Here is a 21312-nt window from a genome sequence, read left to right on the forward strand (position 1 = left end):
GCATCTCAACTGCACCGCTCAGCTTGGTGTCATCTGCAGACTTGCTGAGGGTGCACTCAATCCCACTGTCTGTGTTGTTAATGAAGATATTAAGTAATACTGATGCCAGTACAGTATCCTTGAGGGATACCACTTGTTACTGGTTTCCACTTGGACATTGAGCCATTGGCTATAACTCATTGGATGTGGCCATCCATTCACATCCTTATACATTGAACAGTCCGTTCATCAAATCCTTATCTCTCCAATTTGGAGGTGAGAATGTTGTAGGGGATCGTATCAAAGGCCTTACAGAAGTCCAGGTAGATGACATCCCTAGCTCTTCCCTTGTCCACTGATGCAGTCACTCCATCAAAGAAGGCCACTAGATGAGTCAGGCATGATTTGTACTCAGTGAACCCATGTTGCCTGTCTCTGGTCACCTGCCTGTCTTCCATATGTTTCAACGTATCTTCCAGGAGGAAGTCCAGGAGGTGGACTGCATCTGTTTATAGGAATCTACGTGAAAAAACATTTGGGTACTTGCACTGTTAACTTGTGTTGTGGGGAAATAAGGATGTAAAGTGAAGGATATTTCTAATACATACTTGGTGCTTTCTAATTTGGGGATACACTTTTTAATTTGGGGATAGTGTTGCATCTTGATGAATGTGTGTGAAGTATGCTTATTGAGTACATGTATACAGCTGTAGGGCTATGAAATGGGACCTGAAAATCACAGTACACTTAAATGAATGTAGGTCATAATGCAAAACCTCTGTGTGCTTTGCTGTCTGAACTGTCATACTGATCTGACCTGGAGTCTACCCCTCCCAGTGTCCTCTCTCCTAAGCCTCTGTCCAGTGGCCACTGTCAGAAGAAATTGGCAGAAATGACATCTGCACCAAGGTGAGCATGACAGCCCTTTCAGGGCTAGAAAGGCCCAGCAAGGGCAACCTCTTCTCTGGATCTCACCCACAGACGTTTCTGCCTTAGTAAGATTGCGTGGAAGTATGTTGCACAGCTTCATTGCGTACTTGTGTGAGAAACACTTTGATGTCCCAGGCAGCAGGTGTGAAGCACTGTGTATCTTCTAGAGGTTTCTCCTGCAGGGCAGATGGCAAATTATCCCTCACTAGTTACCCTTTAGGTAATTTCTCTTTGTAATAGATGGTTATCTTAGCCTTTCTTTCCCATTATGCCCTGCCCTTCACATTTCTTCTTGCTCGATGGAAGCCATTCTGTACTGGTGAACATCCTGCTGCCTGTCTTTCTTCTCTTGCCTTCTGAGACTGACTGAGAGAACCCTCCATACAGACACTCTGTTGCTGTGAAGGATGACAAAATTCTGGGTTTTCCTCTTTCCATACTCCTAAAACCGCATGTGCTTTTTTGATTGATACCGAACACTAAGCTGATGTTTACAAAGTTTCTTTTGCAGTGTTTTCCACACAATCCTGATGGTGAGTTGTAAACAAGCTGTGCATTGCTTTTGTTAACATTGAGTTTCATCTGCTTGTTTACCTAGTGACTTAGTCCTGAGGGCCTCCTGCAGCTCCTCTAGACTTGAATGTTCCTGAGTAGCTTCATAGGTAACACAAACGTAATCCTTTTTTTGTTTCCTTCCTTTTCCAGATCTTGGAGCAACTTCATTTGTAGTGAGATGCAGCAAATCTTTCTGCTGTTAAAATTTATTGTTCGTTCTGCTATTTTTTCCCCTCAGCCATTTATTAAACCATGATTAGCTAGCCAAGCACTGAAAACTTTTACATGTTGGTACACTCTGTTGAGTAGACGACTCATGTTCTTGTATGTGTGGGTCAGATAGACCCAGGAGACAGGATTCTTTCTTCTCCCATTGTATCATCACCATCTGTCTGCTCATCTACCAAACCTAGTATCTGCTTAAAGCTGTAGATTATAGGGTTGAACTTTCAGGTTTGTTGTTCCCAGACCATGTCTCCTTCCACAGACAAATATATCATATTTGATTCCTCTGTTTCAGAAACTGATATGAATTACAGGTTTTATGTCACAGTTAGCACTCCACAGTTCCATATTTGGATTCTTTATAAGCATCTGGACCAATATCACCAGGCTTTGGCCTGTGGCCTTTCGTTACTTTATGGAAATATTTATAAAGTAACACTCTATCTAAGATATGAAGACAGTCCCTCAGACTCAGTTATTTAAAAAAAAAAGATGAAATTTTACTAGTTTGAGAATATAGAAGTAAGAAATTAAAAATTTAAGGTTTTTTTTCCTACTATAGCTTTATCTTACATTCATTTAAGATGTGCTCTCCTATGCAATTACTTGTTCTACTGGACAGAGACTGATGCTACTTTAAACATTTGTCTACCTTTTGATATGCCTGTATTTATCTCAAATTGGTTTAAAAATTGGTTTGGCTTTTGGTGTTACTTGAATACTTAGAATGCATTCATTACAGTCCTCTATGGTGCTTACTCCAGCTTATTAAATAAAAACCCACACTGTCAGAGGCACTGACAACACAGTCAGATTTTTTCCACTACAATGGAAGCGTCACCTTTCAGAAATACAGTTCAGCGGTATTTGCCTATCCAGACACTTATTTTTCCAGAACAAGTTTCTTCCTACAAAACAGCACTTTACAATGTAGACTAAGCTAAGAGTAGTGTGGTATTGTGTGGAAATTTGTGCAATATAGCTGTTTGGTGACTACTGTGTGACTTGCAAAGCTCCATGCAGGTGTGAATCATGTAGACACTTTCTAGATATCTAAAGCTTTAACAAAAAGGCCTTGTTTAAAAATATTCTGAAATGTAAATGTGATGTCTTGTTGTTTTTTTGTTTTTTTTTTTTAATAAAAGCTGAAAATACAGTAGCTTCTTCATGCACATTATCACATCCCAGCTCTGATGTACCTCAGTTGAAATCTTTCTTACAATAGTCGGTTCTCAAGTCTGCCCATATACCAGTACCTCTAACTTTGGGAGGACTAAAGAGCCTAATTTGGACTAACTGCCCCATCAGGCTTTTACTTAAGATGCTGACGTTAGCAACCTAGCTGCCTGAAGCTCCCTCTCCAGGCCGGGGAGGAAAATGTGTATCCAAAAAGAACTTGGCTCTTGGGCATTTTCAAGGGAACCTACTGATGGAGGAGGCAGATGGTGCTCCACTCTCCGAACTGAGCAGCACACTCAAGAGACCTAAGTAAGGCTGGGTGGACCTGCCTTGCTCTACAATTCTGAAAATTGGTGCCACTGCCCAAATCTGTATCTCTCTGAAAATTCAGTGTTTACATTTGTCGACACTGCTGCTTTCAGGATGTTTTAAGTTCCAGCTTATGGTGGTTGCTGCCTTCAGGCCTGCTGTGTGTGCAGCAGTGAGTGCTGGAGGCTGTATTCACAGTGATGTCCTGTGAGCTGTGCTAGTGCGGTTAAAGCAGCCACACAGGCAATATATGTATGTGTATACTTTAGGAGAGAAGGGCTGATACTCCTGGGAAAGCAGGATTTTTGAAACCAAGTGCAGCATTCTGAATTTTCTCAACTTTCTGATTTGACTGCCATCCTCAAGTATGTTGTTCAAAGGTATAAATGACGGGTCTGTTTACTGCTTGAAGCTGAGTAAAACCAACACTATAGAGACAGAAGGGTGGCTGAGAAAGCACTTGAAAAGGGCTTGGGCTGAAGAATATTCTTGGCGCCACGTCAGCAAATGAATGCAGAGCTGACTGGCACTTCCTGAGATGCTTGCCATCAGGGGAAGACTGAGATGGTCCATGGTCCTTGGCTCAGCTCCTGTTCAGTAACAACTTTCTGAAAGCTTATTTTGAGGTTCAGAAAAACAAACCATGCATCTGTGTGAGAGAACTTCAGTTTGCACTGGAGTCTCAAATTAGAAGTGGCTTTGACTTGGCCTGAAGGATATTTCTAGCTCCTTGGCAAAATAATAAGGCTTTTTGTGTATTTATTGCCCAACTATAAACATTGCACTGGGCAAATCCAACTTAGTATGAAAGGATCCATTTGTTTTAGCTAGCCTGCCTGGTTTCACAGGCTTAGCCCTTGTTCTTAACCCTTTTATTTCTCCTGCCTCCTATACCCCGTAAGACATTTTTTAAGGAAGAAATGGGAGGCTCAAACGCTGTCAAAAAATGTTTCTCAAAGATTTCTCTTTTCCTGCCTGTTTGTTAAATTCTGCCTCTTATTTTCTCCATCGTACCCAGATCAGGTCAGCTTTAGTGCAGTTATTGGATTTCCTGCTCTTTTCTCAAACCTGGAACAACAGTAGCAGTATCCTCTGCTCCTCCATGCAATGTAACTGATGTAGAAAGGGAGGAAAGCAAATACGGAGCTATCCTTAAACATTTCAGAAAGAGACGGAGAGAAAATACCCTGGGTAGATAGAAAACTTTCACCTTGAAAAAAGAAAAAAAGGAGAAAAAATTTTTTCAGAGGAGAGGAAAAACTACTCTTTTCTTCCACTCATGGGGTCCATGAGTGACCATTCTGCATGGGTGGTCGAAGCAGGGCAGGGAGGTAGAGGAGGTTCCCACCGGTGCTGCTAAACATGTACGACCCACAGTGCAAGTTGGCGTGTTATCCAGAAACGGCTCTTCCTGGGGTTGGTAACCCACTGTGACCTGGTGGGCTAAAACTGGAAGTTCGGTGCATTCCTCCCAGTTCCTTGCTATATGGCATAATGTGCGAAAGACTGTTTCTGCCTGAGCTTAAGTGAAAGGATTATACTTGGTCTCTGTCTGTGTGAATTGATTTAGAAGACGTCTGTCTCCAACAAAAAACGGTTGTCTGAATTGTTATATAGATATCTATCCATCCTTTCTTAAAAAGAGAACTGTGGTATACCTTTTAAAAGTAGAATTTATATTAATGCGATTTAAATGGGTCATCATACTTAGTTATGTAGCATGCCACAAAACCACCAAAACTTAAGCAGTGGAATGAAGAAATTTCCTTTAAGAAATAATCTGATAAATACTCCTTCAAAACCAAGTTAAGTGATGAATGAAGATTAAAAGTCAAGAATTCACTGGAGGAGTCATTTCATAAGAGAATTGCAGGGATCTGAACTAACTACTAGGCTATGGAAAACAAGCAGCACTTCAGTCATCACTGAAGATGTGTGGGTATATGCATTCATATCTGTGTATACGTGCATGTCTTTTTTTTGGGGAAAGTTATTTGGCTACTCATGAAATTGTTAGGAAGATGAGAAAAAACTGGCTCATTGAGTAATACTGACTGTTGTTCTTAGTGCCATGTTTTCAGGATTTTACATATTGCTGGGCCAAGCATGCTCACTGCATCCAGCTACTTAGCCAGTGGGAGGTGGCAGAGGATGGTCCTTTCTTATGCACCGGGGGGTATATGGGGTGAAGGGGCTGTTTACCATGAGGCAGAAGGATCTTGGGTGGTGCTGGTGGTGCATCTTTGTACCGGTGCATGCTAAGCCAGAAGATGACATGAAGATGTGACGTGTACCTCAGCAGAGCTGATGGGATGATTTTTATCTCAGCTTTTCCTTGCTGAACCTGGAGATGCCTCACACACATGTCCCCTCCCTCCCTGCTGTTTCTTGGGACCTACAAGAAGACTCTGGGTTTGGGAATGATGGTGGAGGACACTTTTGAGCCTGATTCCTGCATCTCTGCCCTGGCAGAAATAGTCCTTAGCCACACCCACAGTAGCCCCACACAGGATCTGGACCTCCCAGCATCTGCCTGTGGGGAAGAAGCCGCCTCCACTGACCACCCGGCAGCTAACTGGCAAAGGAAGCTGGTTTTGCATAGTCACTCCGGGCTTCAGCTGGATTTGTTGCTTCTTCCCTTATTTAGAAGATGATACGTATCAGGCACCTCCTGATATTTCAGGGTATTTATGCAGGTGTGAATTAATTCATGCTGGTTTTATTAAAACTTTTTCCTGCCTCACAGATGAATGAGTAAACCCTTATACTAAGTCTAGCTTAAAATGTAATTGATTTACTTTTTTTTAAATGACTAGAGTCCATTTCAGAAAACTATTGAGACAGAAAAATAAGGTTGAAGAAGGATAAGACTGGGACTTGTCATGAGAGAAAAAAATCACGTGTAGTACCTGGTTTGTACTATTTCATTTCAGAGCACTTCATTTCTTCCAGACATAAGAAATTATGAAAAATGCATTTTTAAGACACTAGCGAGGAAAGAACGTGTTGGTACAATTTCTCTCTGGAAATCCTATTGTCTCTCTAAATGCCTTAATTCACTTGCTAAATCACTTTTTTTTTTTTTAAAAAACTTTGTGCAGCTCCAATTTTTTCAGGCTGCAGGGAGGCAGGCTGGCATCACTCTGAGCCCCATCCTGTTCCCTGTGCACCAGCCAGCACCATGCAGTCACAGCACCCAGCCTGGTGCATTATTGCTGTAATCAAAGGGCAGTAACATATGGCATATGCAGATTTGCAGTGTAAATGCATTCAAGACTATTTAGACATGAGTTTATCTTCGAGCACCCTTTTTTAACTTGCCGTGAGAGCAGCCAGTAGGGGTTGGGGCGGGATTTCCTCAGGACTCTGCCATCATTTTTTGTTGAGTCCAGGTGCTGGTTTTGGAACTGTGTGAGCATATCTAAGTGTGTGGGTAGGCTTCACTTTCATTGGCTTTGTAGTGTCTCCCCCTTTATTTAGCTTTTCCTTCTCCTTAGGTTCTCCTGTCTAGCTAGTTGATGGATTTATAGTGTTAATGCAAGCAGAAGTTTTTTTTCAGAGAAGCAGTGCAAAGAACATGCCCTTGGAGTCCACATAATCACATGTACCGTTATTATAGATGGTAAGGAGAAAATACTACTCCACACTTGTTTACAGTATTGACATACTGCCTCTTTTAGTGTTTTATTATTTATAATGATTAAAAAAAAAGACTTAAACCTAGTTTATGAACTTGGTTTTTTAAAAACTTTAAAGAAGACCCATGACTACTATTTTAAAAAGTGTAGTCCATGTTGTTTAAGAAATACTAATTTCTCGGTTGTGATTTTGTGGTTCTGGTCCAACCATTAACCATGCCTGTTTTCTTTTCAAAGAGGGGGTAACAGCAGCCAGCATTAACACCAACTCTCAGCTGAAGCTGCTGTAGCATTTTGCCTCCCCTTGACTCACCCCTTGGCCGCTTTTGGTGAGATCTTCCCTCACAGGACCTCTAGCTCCAGGTACATCACAATAAGGCCAGTTGCATGTGCTGGTGACACTGGAACATGTAGCAGGCAGCAAGGAACAAATTATGAAATACTTTTAAGAGCACATAATCAGAGCATATTTGTTGATAAATAGAAACTAAAACAGTAGAGATGGACTATGTGGTTTCACAGCAGGCATTGTCAGTATTTTGTGGGAGACAGGCTGAGCCTGCTTTGTTCAGCTCATGTATATCCAGTGTGTGCTTTGCTTTACAGATCTGCAGTCTTACAAATACCCATTTACTTGTCAAGGGAGAGGCGTAAGATTTAAAATCATGTGAAGTGCTCTTCGACATGGGACCAGCCCAGGCTTTAATGTATTTTCCATTGCTGCTGGTAGCATTGGGCTGTCCACCACAGAACAGATAAGAAATGCAAAAGCACAAGGGCTGGCTGCTTTGAAGTAAGTATAGGAAATGGTTCCTCTCCTTTGAAATGCAAACCTGATGGGAAGTCACTGCTCCAGTGGCTGCCATTCCCTTTGATATGGCACATATAATGGAAATGAATGCTAGAGAGTGACAATCAAAATGCTTTGAGAAGCAAAGGACCAGAGAAAACATATTCTTATTTTCCACAGCTTTTATGTTAAGCAGTACTCAGCCTGTTGAAGTAGAGTTCCATAAGTAGGTCTGCAGACCAACTTGTTGGAGATTAAGTTAAAAGCTTGCAACTCACCAGTGTGACTCAGTGGATGATTATCCTGTGTTTCACTGTTGAGATCAATATTGCTCACATTGGCAATGTGTTTGTAATGAGAAATTTAGGTTTGGCTTTGCCAAATTCTATACGGATTGTTGAGAAATCTGCTGGAAGTTCTTAAGTTGTCACGAGGGTGAACTCTGATTTAAGAAGAATGTTCTTTATTGATATGAAAAAGATTTCTTAGTCACTAGTTGACATTTGTTCCTGTTGTGGACTTAGCAAAATGTGAATTTCTTACACTTGGTTAATTCTTTTTAAAATGATACAAAGTTTTCTTTTCCCTGTGTTTCCATCATTTGCTGATGATACCAAAAGGAAAAGGAAGATCTACTGAGAAAAAAAAGAAAAGCAACTTTTTCTAATTTCACAATAATGCTAAATTTTATTTAAGAAAGACAAAAGTCTGAGAAGTGACCACACTATCCTATGGGTTGCATCTTCCTGAACTGAAACATCACTAAGAAAGAAGATTATTTCTACTTTTCAATGCAGACAGGATTTTAAGAATGTTCTTTAACGCAGCATAGCTATTGTTATGATCTGGATTTATCCATTTTACAAAGAATGCTTAGGTTTCATTCAGACCTCTTTACATCATGTGAATAAGCCAAAACATGTTGAGTCCAAACTGGTTGAAGTTATGAAGTGGGCTTTGTTCCAAGGCTTGCTGAAGCAAATGAGAAATCAGAGGAAAGCAGCTTGAAGTCAAAATACTGGAAAAGAAAAAAGGATGTGATCATAAGTTTTGCAGAAAACTTAGGAAGTGTAACTGTAGGAACTGTAACTTTGTCATACAGGAGCCTGCCAATTTTTGCTTTTCCACACTTGAGTTACTGACTAGAACATCTGTATATCTCTGCCCTTCCCCTTCTTATAGTAGGCTTAGTCTAAATGCTTGCAAAATATTATAGATGTTGATATAAATATAAAATATAAATATAAAGTGGCAGAAATATTTAACAGATAATTAATATTATGTGGCTTTGTTTAACAGCTGGGGCTTTCCATCTCATCAAAGTGATAAGACCACTATATTGCAAATTAGCAAACTATTTGTTGAAGAGGAAGGAAAAACCCTGTTCTACACCTTCATTAACAAGCTCTGATTTGATCCTTGGGTAGTCGTCATTTGACAGAATTAACACTAACAAAGTTCAGATTCTTTAATTTTGTGCTAAGTTCTATACATTTAATTATTAAAACCTATGGCTGAATTAAAAAAAAAGGAGAAAATGTGTTGAGCCTCAATCAGAAAATATCATGTAATCTTTCTCATTTTGAAACATAGGTAATCCCCTCCAGCAAAGCTCAGCTTTCCTATATTCACAAAAGTGTACTCTACTGACAAAACATTGACATTATCATTTGCTTTTGCAAAACATCTTCCACACAACAAGGTTGTCAAAGACAAAGCCAAGCAAAAGGAACAAACCCAGCTTTAGAAGGTAATTTAAACCCATCTTGCTTGCATTAGATTCAAGATCTCATTGCAGCATTTCAGTAACTTTATGAATCCCAGAACAGTCCCTGAAAAGAGTCAAGAACAACACATTTCCTTCAACTCCAAATTAGCTTTCTGCTGGAGGGATGCGAGTGTCTGCCCACATGGCTGTCACAGAATGATGAAGATCTTGCAAAGAAATAGTCTTAGACTCCTTTGTGTTCCAAAAATCTCTGCTGTTTCCCTTCTCACTCACCTGCATGTTTTACTTCTCATTGCATGACCATTTTTACCCACAGTGATGTCAGGTGGCTGGACATTTAATCTCTGAGGTAATGGCTCTGGGCAGTTAGTGTGATTATCTCTGCTTCTACCTAAACACTCAGATTCAGTCTGAAACAGGTATTTCTTTAGCTGAAAAGCCAGGTTTCTGTGGCACTGTGCAATCTGCAGCCTTCCAGATCTGATAATAGATATAATTAAGTAATGAGCTTAGTTCCATTAAGTTGCTGCCATTAAACTATGCAGCTGGCAACCACAACACCACTTGTGAAATGCTGTGGGTACAGCACAGGGCAGCCAGAACCCTTCTTAAACAGAAATTCTATTGAAGCAAAGAGTTCAATTCCTTATTCTTTAAAGCCTTCACATTTTCATTAAATACTGGAAAGCAGTAGGTAGAGGCTGTAAGTTAGTGCCTTGCTGTTTTTCTATTTTTAAGAGAAGCAAGCAGCAAAGTCTGCTACAGGAGACCCACTGAAAGGTGTGTAGCGTATAAAACTATAGCACCAGAGCCCATTTTCTGGGCCACGGGCAGTGTTCTTGCTCATTGCATGTTGCACACAAAAGTTGCAGCCCTTCGCCTGGTTTGTTTTTTAGTACAATTTTTACTGTTGCTCCGAAGGTTAGTAGAGAACAGTGCTGTCCAGACATGCTGGACAATGGGAATTATACTGGGTGCCCTCCCAGAGTGCCTACAAGGCAGATGCCTGGGGTGAGTTACTAGGGAAAGATTAGGTGAGACCTAATGGGAATCCCTTCTGAAAGAGTAATGGCAGGTCCCTGCCTCTGCCCTGGCCCTGGCATGGCTGGCTGGCAGCAGAGGGGCGCCGCTGGGCACTGCCTTACTGCAGGTCACCCAGTGCACCCCATCTGGGGCCATTCCCTCTCTGGCACCTGGAGCTCAGGAGAAGGCTGTGTATTTACGCTGACAAGCAACCAAGGTTTAGATTTGTCTCCTTTTTGTTTGATCTGATTACAGGCCATAATGCAATAATGAAAAATCTGAATAGATTGTGTAAAAGGCTAAGGAATGTGCATTTCAACTTGGGGTGCCATGATAGGCAAGGGGGCTGGGATAAGAACAGGGAAAGTTTAAAGTGGGACACCTGCTTAAATTTAAAACCTACAGCTACGATCAATATACTGCACTGTTCAAACTCAGTTACTGAATTGCTGCAGGTGGTAGAGGTATAGGTGTATTAATTTGTGATGTATGGACAGAGGAATCTCTCCGTTAGGGTATATTTCAATGCAAGCAAATGCAAACTAGCTGCTATGAAAGTAAAGCATCTCTAAATGTAAGTGAGGAAAAAAGGAACAAATACTTAGAAGTTTGAAGGCTAGCAATATCTGAATAGACTGTTCCAAAGGGTATCTGGTCTCAAACAGCCACAGTGCCAGTCATTTAAAAGTTCAGTTGCTTCAAAGCATAAGGTATTTGCCTTCAGTGTGTCTGGCCATCCAGTTGCGGTAGGATTTTTTTTAGAAATGTGACCCTGCCAATGACTTTGAAAGGAGTCAGGTGAACACGGTCTGTACAAAAGTGACCCAAAATGGCTTTCACTCATGAATAACCTGAAATAAAATCCTGCCATATCCAGACCCAGCTTTTTCAAACTGTGATTCAAGGGACCCAGCAAAGACTAGGAAAGCCCAGCGGCAGGTCTGTAAGTGTAGCAGGAGGTGCTCTTTAGCGGCAAGGGGAGGGAGCCGCACCTAACACGAAAAAAAAACACAAAACAAACCAACAACCCACCACGAAAAAAAAAATCCCACACCGTCCGGCTTTCTCAAAAGTACCAGCCAGGCCAGCCCCGCTGCTTGGTTCCCGGTGCGCTCCGCCGTGGCGCTGCCGGGAGAGGGCAGGCCTGCACCGAGCCGCCGCCGCCGCCGGGCACTGCCGCGCTGCGCGGGGCCGAGCTGCGCGCGGTGGCGCCTCCCGCGGAGCCAAGGGCCGCAGCCTCTGCCTGGGGGACGGTCAGCGACCACCTTCGCGGGTTGCAGGCATGGACACAGCGGTGGGCTGCTGCTAAATAACAGCATAAACTTCATACCAACCGTACGAAGTTTAACAAGGGTGATATTGCACCTGGGGCACGGCAACCCCTGGCTGTACACACAGACTGGGGAACGAGAGGCTGGAGAGCTGCACCACAGAGAGGGACCTGGGAGTTCTCGTCAACGGCAAGTTGGACATGAGCCAACAGCGTGCCCTGGCAGCCAAGAGGGCCAACCGTGCCCTGGGGTGCATCAAGCCCTGCATTGCAGCCGGGCGAGGGAGGGGATTGTCCCGCTTTGGTCTGCGCTGGGGCGGCCTCACCTCCAGTGCTGTGGGCAGGTTTGGGCGCCACAGTACATTAGGGATATAAAGCTACTGGAGAGTGTCCACAGGAGGGACACGGAGTTGGTGAAAGGTTTAGAGGAAAAGTTACATGAGGAGCAGCTGAAGTCACTTGGTTTGTTCGGCCTGGAGAAGAGGAGACTGAGGGGAGACCTCATGGCGGTCTGCAGCTTCCTCACAAGGGGAGGAGGAGGGGCAGGCGCTGATCTCTTCTCTCTGGTGACCGATGACAGGACCCGAAGGAATGGCAGGAAGATGTGCCAGGGGCAGTTTACAGTGGGTATTAGGAAAAGGTTCTTCCCCAGAGGGTTGTGGAGCCCTGGAACAGGCTCCCCAGGGAGGCATCATGGCACCAAGCCTGACGCCATTCAAGAAGCACTTGGACAGCACTCAGAGATACAGTGTGAATTTTGGGGTTGTCATGTGCAGGGCCAGGAGTTGGAGTCGATGATCCTTTTGGGTCACTTCCAACTCAGGACATTCCATGATTCTGTGATTCTAGAACAGCTCAGTGTGTCTCATTGTGGGAGCCTAGAGGGGTCTCACAGGATCTTTTGTCAGGGTTTAAATAGGTGGTGCTTCCATCTGCCATGAGTAAAACCGGCGGACCCCAGGGGCTGTTCCCGAATAGCAGCTACAGGGCTAATGAATGGCAACAGAGGCAGTGGTTTGCAAAGTCTGCCTTGTGTGCTCACTGGTTGCCTTTGCCGTGTCCTCGGGGAGGTCCCCAGCCTCATGGGAAGCACCTGGGAGTGTTACAGCCCCTCCAGGAGCTGACAAGTAGCAGAGGAATTGCTTTGCCAGCAGGTTTCCACCCAGAGGAAAAGACAGCAAAAGCAAAGTTGCTCCTGGATTGTTGAAGAGCTGTAGAATCTTTGCTTACCTATGTCTCCCTTGCAGAAGGATGACAGGTGAATCTGTGAATTGCATCACTGGCAGAACTGGGCACCATACTGGTATAGCCATCTGCAGGCCATCTAGATGTGATAGGAGATGCAGGTTTTGTAATCTTGCACCCTGTCTGCTTTTATTGCACTGGTACTAAGAAAACTCGTTCAGAGTGCAAGAATAAATTGCAGGATGTATATGCTAGGTGTACATTAGGTATTAGGCAGGATATACACATTAGTTATACCTTGTTACAGGGGTAAAAATGCTGCTGTACCCTAGTTCATTTAACTAAGAGATTTCAAAGGCTACCCAGCAGGCAAACACATCAGACAGATGCAGTGGATACAGGTAAAATGGAGGAAAAACCTGTGTTCACTTGGCAGTGCTGAGGATCAGGCCTATCGACAGCAAAGCAGATTTCTACCTGAATTAGACTAATGCATCTACCAAACATGCTTCAGGCCTACAGTTCAGTTCTCTTTAGAAACGCCAGAAGCACTCAGCTTTGTGCCACCATATGCAGGAGCAACCAAAATGGGATGATGGGCTGTGCTATAGGTCTGGTTTCTCAACTGCTGGATCAGTGGGTCATCAGGGGTTGCTTGTGTGAGTATATGAGCCAACCAAAAAGTATATATGCCTTGTCACTTGCTGAAGGAGTGCTGAGTTCTGAGCATGCTTTTGAAATCCATTTTAATTTCAATTTAAGAGTAAAGTTGAATAGATACCAACTTCCCATCTGCATCCCCGCTATGTTCATAGTACAGAGGCAGTGTCCTGTTCACAGTGCCAACTGTTCCCACAACGCCTACACACTGCCTTTGCTCCCTCAGCCCCCTGCTCACCGAACACAAAGGGAACAATATGGTCTGTGGGCAACAGCTGCCCCAGGTGAGATGAAGCAGAGCCTTCCTCTGGCTGACCAAGCAAGGACTGTGCTCAGGTTGTCTGAGCTGGAGGCTGTTTGGCATGTGTTGATTACATTTCCAGAAGGACATGCAGCTTGTTCTAATACTGAACACTCAATCTGCAGTCAGTCTGTGTCTGAGACAATAAATAACTGTAAAACCAAAGAACTTGGAGAACACTACACCAGCATTTCTTAAACTGCTAATGAAAACATAGGTGGAAAAGGGGCATGACACCCATTTACACTGCAGGGTCCTCAGTTGAGAGAAGAGTTTCTAAATTTCTTGTCTAGTTGGTCCTGTAGCTGTCTAAAGCAGTTCCTTGGATATGTGAATCTCATTGAATTTCCTACTAAGCAACCATTCAGGTTTGGCAAAGAGACCTTCAGGGTGCTGCTGCCCAGCAAGTATGCCAGTAAGAGTATCTATGAACTTTTTCTTTTTTGCAACACATAGAAGATAGAAGATTTTCCATGACCAGCTCATTAAATGATTGCTTCAAAATAGCCAGATATCAAAATAATTGACCTAGAAGGGTGCCAGCCATGCTGTAAGGTGGGACCATTGATAACTATGGCCTGACAAAGGGTTACCTAACATGTCCTTAACCCTCACCAGCATGGGAGTTTCCACAGACTCCCAAGGCAGTCCTGGTAGTGTCTCCCTCTCCTGCAGCAGCATGGCTTGCCTGATTTAAGTTTTATGTATGATAGACTTAAACAAAGCACCCCTTTTTCTATGAAGAAGTCTCCTGGGTTTTCTAAAACTTCTATCACATTCCTTCCTCCTTTGTCGTTTCTGTTTTAAGTACAACACCCTCCACCCCCTCCAGCTTCTTTAATCTGTCTCCAAAGGTCATGTTTTCTAGCTTGCTGATTGCTTCTCCCACCCTCACCCTGTTTCTAGACGCTCTGAAGCAGCTCCTATTTTTATGGAAAGATAGCCCCAAAACTGAATCCAGAGCTGGGGAGAGCAGACAGCTGCTTCACATCTCATACATGCAAGCCTGTGGGACAGAGTCTGAATTACCGACATCTCTTTTCCCATGCTCTTAATGACATCCTGTCTGTAAATTTCAGCAGATATATGTATTTTTTCTTAAACTGGAAAGAAGATGAATTCTCTGGGGGCAGGCCAGAAACCTCCTAGTTAGAACGCATAGAAGTTAGTAAACTAGTGTTTTTGAAGGAGTTGACCAGAACACTTATTTCACCCGGCACTAAGAAGCCCGTCTCTCAACAACTAGGACTTAATATCCCTCATTTTAAAAACTGTGTGCTTGAAGAGGGCTGTGGGAGAAGAATGGACTTTTTTTGGCCAGTTCAACTACTGCAATGTCCCCAGGTCTTTCTGGCTCACATTTCCATGAGATCCAGCATCTGACTCTGTATTTCCCCCTGTGTTTTACCTGCTTTTTCCTGTCTTTGTGCTTTTATTGTGGCTTGTTTCCTCAACCCTACTTAGGAGCATCGCGAGTCTATCCTACAATTAGCACAGAAATTGTTGTAGTCATCTCTTCCTCTCTGACACATGCACGCTCATTTCTCTGAAGCATCTGTGTCTTATTTAAGGACTCTGCTGTCAGCACTATAACATGATTAAGTGAAGTAGGGATCTGTTTCAGGTCAAGGCTGGTAAGTCACATTTTCTGTAAAGAATGATGTAATTCTATATTATAGTTTTCAGCAGCAGAGTTGGTTTAAGATGTTTCTGGCCACACTGCCACCAGTTGCCCCTTCCTCACTCCCACAGGCTGTTGTTTTTAAAGGGATTGTGACTGGTATTGCATGGATGAGAATGAGCAACATGCAATGGGAGAGGAATAACCTCTTTGGCAATGAAACCACAGTATGAAAATATAACGTGCAGTTATGTGCTGGACACTCTATAACCAACTACCATTAGAGGCGTACAGTGATGTCTTCTTTTTCATTTTCTTTTTCTTATATGATTTATTTCAATCCTGATCTCTTTTGGTTGGCGTTGACTATAAGCAGTGTTGCCAGGTTTATGGGATTCTGTCCATTATTATGCTGAAATTTAACGAGATAAGCAGTTTTCTGATAGCGAAACTAAGCAGCCTACTGGGAGCCTGAGCACTAGTGATTAGCATTGACCTCCAGAGTGGAGTCCCCTCTAGCAGCCTGAAAGCCCAGCATGTTACTCAAAATAGGTATTTATATATTGTGTAATAGAATGGGAATTGATTTTACTTCCCAAGTTGTTCCCATAGCTGTTTTGAAAGTTTCTTCTGGCAGCAATTTTTAGTACTATGTTGCTTACTCTTTTGATCTGCTGATGCTAACTCACTGAATAGTGGAGATCTTTGTTACAGTCTGCGTCTGCTGCTGAATCAGGGTAAAGCAGAGGATTTACTCCAGAGAAGGCTGAGTAGTTATTTGATGTTGGGAAGTATAACTAAAATAATCCTGAGGGCGCGGCAAGAGTGCACACAACCCTCTACAGTCTCCTTCCCAAGGAGCCCTTCACGCCCATGCATGCCAGGGTAAGCTGAGGCAGCGGTCTCCCAGGAGCAACAGTGGCAGGGTGGCTGCATGGTGCTGACTGGCCAAGGGTGGCTGCAGGAGGCCACCACGTCTGGGAGCCCTGCCTGGGCCACAAGGGAGTGACAGCCATGGAAAGGGGCTCAGGGGAACCCACAGCTACAGTAGTACAATGTCAAACAGCAGAGATTTTTCACTCTTCACAGAAGTTTCATCTAATATGTGTGTATGTGATGGAGGGGTAAACAATAGAGAACTTTAGTAAGCTTGAACCTGTAACAACTCAGTCTGGGACTTTGCATAGAAACCTGGGGTTCGCATTTCAGGATGTTTCTGAGAGCCAAGCTCCCACAGGCGTGCTCACAAGTGGCACCTTACAGCCAGAAAACAGCAGGAAACAACAAAATGTTTGCCAGGTTCCAATGTTGCCTACACAGTTGTACGTAAGAGATTGTATGTAAATGCAGGTGCTTAATGTGGTGGTTAATGCTTTTGTGTGAGAACAAGTGGGTATCACTTAAGAAAAGGGTTCTGGGAGATCTGTTTGTACTGGATGTTTATAAAGATACCCTTATAATGGTCCTTAGTTTATAAATTGCTTCCTTTAACAACTGGTTTTTTTTGCTGTCATTCAGTTAACATTGGAAAATTCTCTCTAATTCCAGACTGACAGGCAAAGGAGACTTCATAAACATTACAGTATTTCTCTGCATCAGGACTTGATGTTATCACAGCTACTGCTCTGTGAAGGTAGCTGGTAAGAAGAATAAAAATGGATTTTTTTTTTTAATTAAATTCTTGTCTCATGATGCTTTGGTCTTTGATTTGAATTGCAATAAATTGTCCCAACCTCAGTCAGTCTCATACTACCTCCACAAAGGAAGATTTAATGAAGACATAGCTCTTTTGAAGGACAAATACACAACTGTTTCCAATCAGTTTTTAATGAGTATATTCACAGCTCAAATGCAAGAGACAGTGTTTCAGACTACACCAATACTTGACTGTAGTCCCATGATCAAATACCTGCGTGTACCAAGCACCTGTCTACTCATGCTCAGAAATGGGTTGCTGTAGTGCTTCTCAGCCACTTAGTGCTTTGCTGATGAACTCAGCAAGGTATCTGCTGGGGGCTTTTTACCTACTTTTTGGATAGAGCAAGGTGCATGGGATGGTGACGCTTGCTTTACTGGGATTTGAAGTATTTAGTGTTCTGTGATGATTTTTCATTCTTGTAAAAATCTGCTCTGGAGGGAGAAGTGGTTCCTCATGATCCTGTATGTTCAGCTTGCATGATGAGTGTGTAAGCTTCCCTGTTGGTCATCCTGGCCCTAACTAATGCCTTCTGCATGAGAAATTACAGAAAATTTTGTTGTACTTCTTTGCTCACACTTGTGCCTCAATTTCCGCACCTTGGAGGGTCCTGTGATATCATTCCATGGTAGGTTTCCCCTAGCAACGAGGTGATGTAAACTCTCCCTTCCTTGTTAATATCTGTCTTATGCTATAATGCACTGTGTACTTGGGTCTTTGTGCAGCTACACTGAGAACTCCCTCAGACTTAAGGCTGATCTAGAAGCTTTCTACAATGTTCAGAATATGCCTAAAATTCAGTACCTGCAGTCATAATGGCCAACACTAATTCAACTGGTGATGGAGTCACAGTTCACCTGGGTTTTTTACTGCTAGTGTAGGAGAAAGCCTTGCATAGAAGTGGAGAGCATTGTGGTGAGGGTGGGAGTGCACTCACTTGCTCTTGACCTACGCCATGTGTCCCAGTGAGCTCAGGGCTTACCTGCTGTAGTGCTAGGCTTGTTAACCAGAGGGGGTTAGCCAAGGGGTTGACCGAAGGGTCAACCTTCCCATTAGAGGAGAACCCTTCATTGCACTGAGCTGTGACACCTTTTCCGCTTGAGGAAAGATATCTGATTTCTTAACTTTGATTACTCTCTGAAAATTGTCACACACACACAAAGGATGCTGGAGGGAATGGTGGTTTTGTAAGCTGAGTATTTGTCCATGATGCTAAGAACCACCCTTTACTTTGTTGATTGAATGAGAAGTGATTCCCTGAGATACAAAGAGCTGCATCCACTTACGTCAACACTGGATGTGGTCCTGTTTTGTTAATGACTGTAAGCCTCTGCATGACAGATCTTCAGTTTGGATACTGATGTCCTCTCTAGATTTGGCAATACTATGGGGTTCCTTAAGTACAGAAGAAAATGAGGTTGTGCTCTTAGTCCTGGTTCTACCTAAAGTGAAATTCTATGCTGATGTCTCCTATTTCCTAATTCAGGGACTATTTCAGTCCATTATCAGCGAATGTCATTTCCCTCAAATAATCTTGCTGCAATTCAACTGGCCAAGACAAGGATGTGTGTCTGAACACCTAACCTGATCAACTTCAATAGTTTTCCTCCTTAGCTTGCTTCCTGGCACAGCCTGGATATGTGAAATTCCTTCTCATGGCAGTCCATATATTCCCTTGCTGCATGAAAACACAGGAATGAATATTAATAAAAGAAGGAGAAAGCCTCCTACAGCCAGGATCACTGCCATCAAACAGGCAGACAGAACCAGTCACTACCATCTTACTTTTCAGCTGTCCCTGTGTTGTTAGGGCTACTCTTATAGCTGGATGGAAGGTGAAAATAGATCTTTTTCAAGCTAGAAAAAAAACCTGTGCCCTTCCAGTACCTAGCCCTGCTGCACACCTGGCCAGTCTTCCACTGTTTTTGCATTTGAATCTCCAATCTGGGTGAAAGACATAGTCGCCTAGTAGGCAAGCTAAAAAGAAGTTAAAAATCACAGTACAAGTCACTTAGAGAGAACCTCCCCAATCTGAAAGGCTGCCTGTGTTGTGATACTGAAATAGGTATTTAGTGCTGAATAGTCAATACTGTTCATGTCTTTAAATAGAGATTGATAACTAAATAATAATAAACCCGTTAAACCAGCTGTTTTTTGCAATGGATGCCTTTGACTAAGATGCTGGAGCATGGAGGAGAAAGTGCTGAGCAGGCAGAAAACAGTGATTTACCATGAAAAATAAATTTTATTCACAGTTTCTAGATCCTGGAAAAATAAACATGAAGTCTGGGCCTTACAGGCCTCAGCAGAGAGCTTCACCTCTGACTTCAACATCGCTGAGATGCTCCTTTCTGTTCTCCCTCTGGCCTTACAGGGAGGAATGGGCCGTATCACACTGGGGCCTTGTGGCCTTGGTGCTGAGATTCATTTATTTCTCAGCATGTCTTCACTGGAAATGCTACATGCCTTTGTGCATTTTTGCCTTCATATTACATAACAAAGTGAGTCTGACTTGTGAAAACGCCCTCTGAAGATGTCAGTGACACGCTCAGTTTCCTAGATCATCCTGAAAGTTAGAGATAAGATAGAGGAGTCACTGCACAGGGAAATGTACCAGCTGTGCTCATCTGAGGATATCTATGTCTCTTAACTTTGAGTCACTTTCACTTAGTGATTGTCATTTTCAAGTCTTTACCAGTCTGACATGCATTTTTTTATAAGTACTGATTATTTTATAGAGATTAATTACTATTTCAGTCTATTCTCTCCTCCCTAATACTCTTTCCTGATCCACTACATTATTTTGTTATTATTATCGTCATCACCACCATCAACTCTGGAGAAAGAAAGGTTTTGATGGATGTGGTTTTTGAGGTATTCATAAGGAAAAGGGCTCTTTTGAAAGCAGTGAGATGGTGTTTGGAATGAAGAGAAGACAAAACCCAGGGTGCTGAAAGAAAAATTAACTTATAAGAAGTCAGAAATTTAGGACTCCTTCAGTCAGAAGGAAGATGTATGGAGAGGGGTAAATCCAAGACCAAACAGCCTGGTAATGCTATAAAATGTTAAGTTTCAGGTATTGGTTCAGAAGAGAAATATGAAGTAAGCAGTGTATAATCCAGAGTCGGGACAAATTATATTTGAGAGGGACTTGTTTATTTTAATCATTGGTCTTGCATTTCCCCTGATCTGCAGCACATCCTAAGGGACAAATCGTCTTCCACCCCCTGCGTATATTGACTCATGCTACTTTCCCAACATCCAGGCTCTTCTTCACAGGGACAAGTGACAAGCCTGACAAATTTTGCAGAAGTGCCTATTGCAAATTTCTCAGCATAGGCGCAGCTGCCCCCTAACATGCATTAAGATTTTGAGGAGAGAATGGCCAAGCAGGGCATATGAGAGCAGTAAGGACTAATGAGATACCACCTCTGGCCCTTGAGCTGGAGCAGAAAAACACCTCACAGAAGGAAATGCACAAATTGGATGTCCAAGTTCCTCCAGCCTCTTCCATCCTTTTGACTCCAACAAGGGTACCAAGATGACTGAAAAATGCTTGTGTTTGAGGCAGACATCCCTGGCCCATGCCTACAGTTCCTTGTAAACATATAACTGCTTATGTTCCAAGAGACTAGGGACAGTTTGAAAGTCATGAAAGTATTTTTAGAAAGGTAAGTAATATGACCAGGGTAATTTTAGGTCAATCTTGCATTGATTTGTGGCCAAAAGATGGAATGGTTAAAAGATTGAAGTAGAATTAATGTCAGTAAATAGGGCTTAAAAGAAAATAGGTCTTGTCAAATTTACTTAATCTAATTGCTTAGGATCACAGGTTTGGTTGATAAAAGTATAATGGTTTGCTTGGGCTTCACTTTTTTGGTCACAGGCCAGTCCACTGTATTGCTTCCACAGCCTTGGTCATTGTCTGTTTTAGGATTTTGAGGAGATTTCAGGTGTTGTCCCTAGTCTGGTGGCCTTTAGTTGCAGCTGCCTCAGCTTTGGCATGCAGCTGACCAAGTAGCCTTGCCTGTAAGTCACAGATACCTTCTCTGAGAACCCCAGCTAGCTGAGGGACCTTTTGGACTATAGCAATTCCCACCATGTCTGCAGCATAGAAATGTGTTTCTTTCCTTAGTAACTGTTCTTCACAAAATTGCCCCATTCTTGTCGGCTGGTGTGGATGCAGACCACAGAATCACAGAATCACAGAATGGTGGGGGTT

Source organism: Phalacrocorax aristotelis, chromosome Z, assembly GCF_949628215.1.
Source record: "Phalacrocorax aristotelis chromosome Z, bGulAri2.1, whole genome shotgun sequence".
NCBI lineage: Eukaryota > Metazoa > Chordata > Aves > Suliformes > Phalacrocoracidae > Phalacrocorax > Phalacrocorax aristotelis.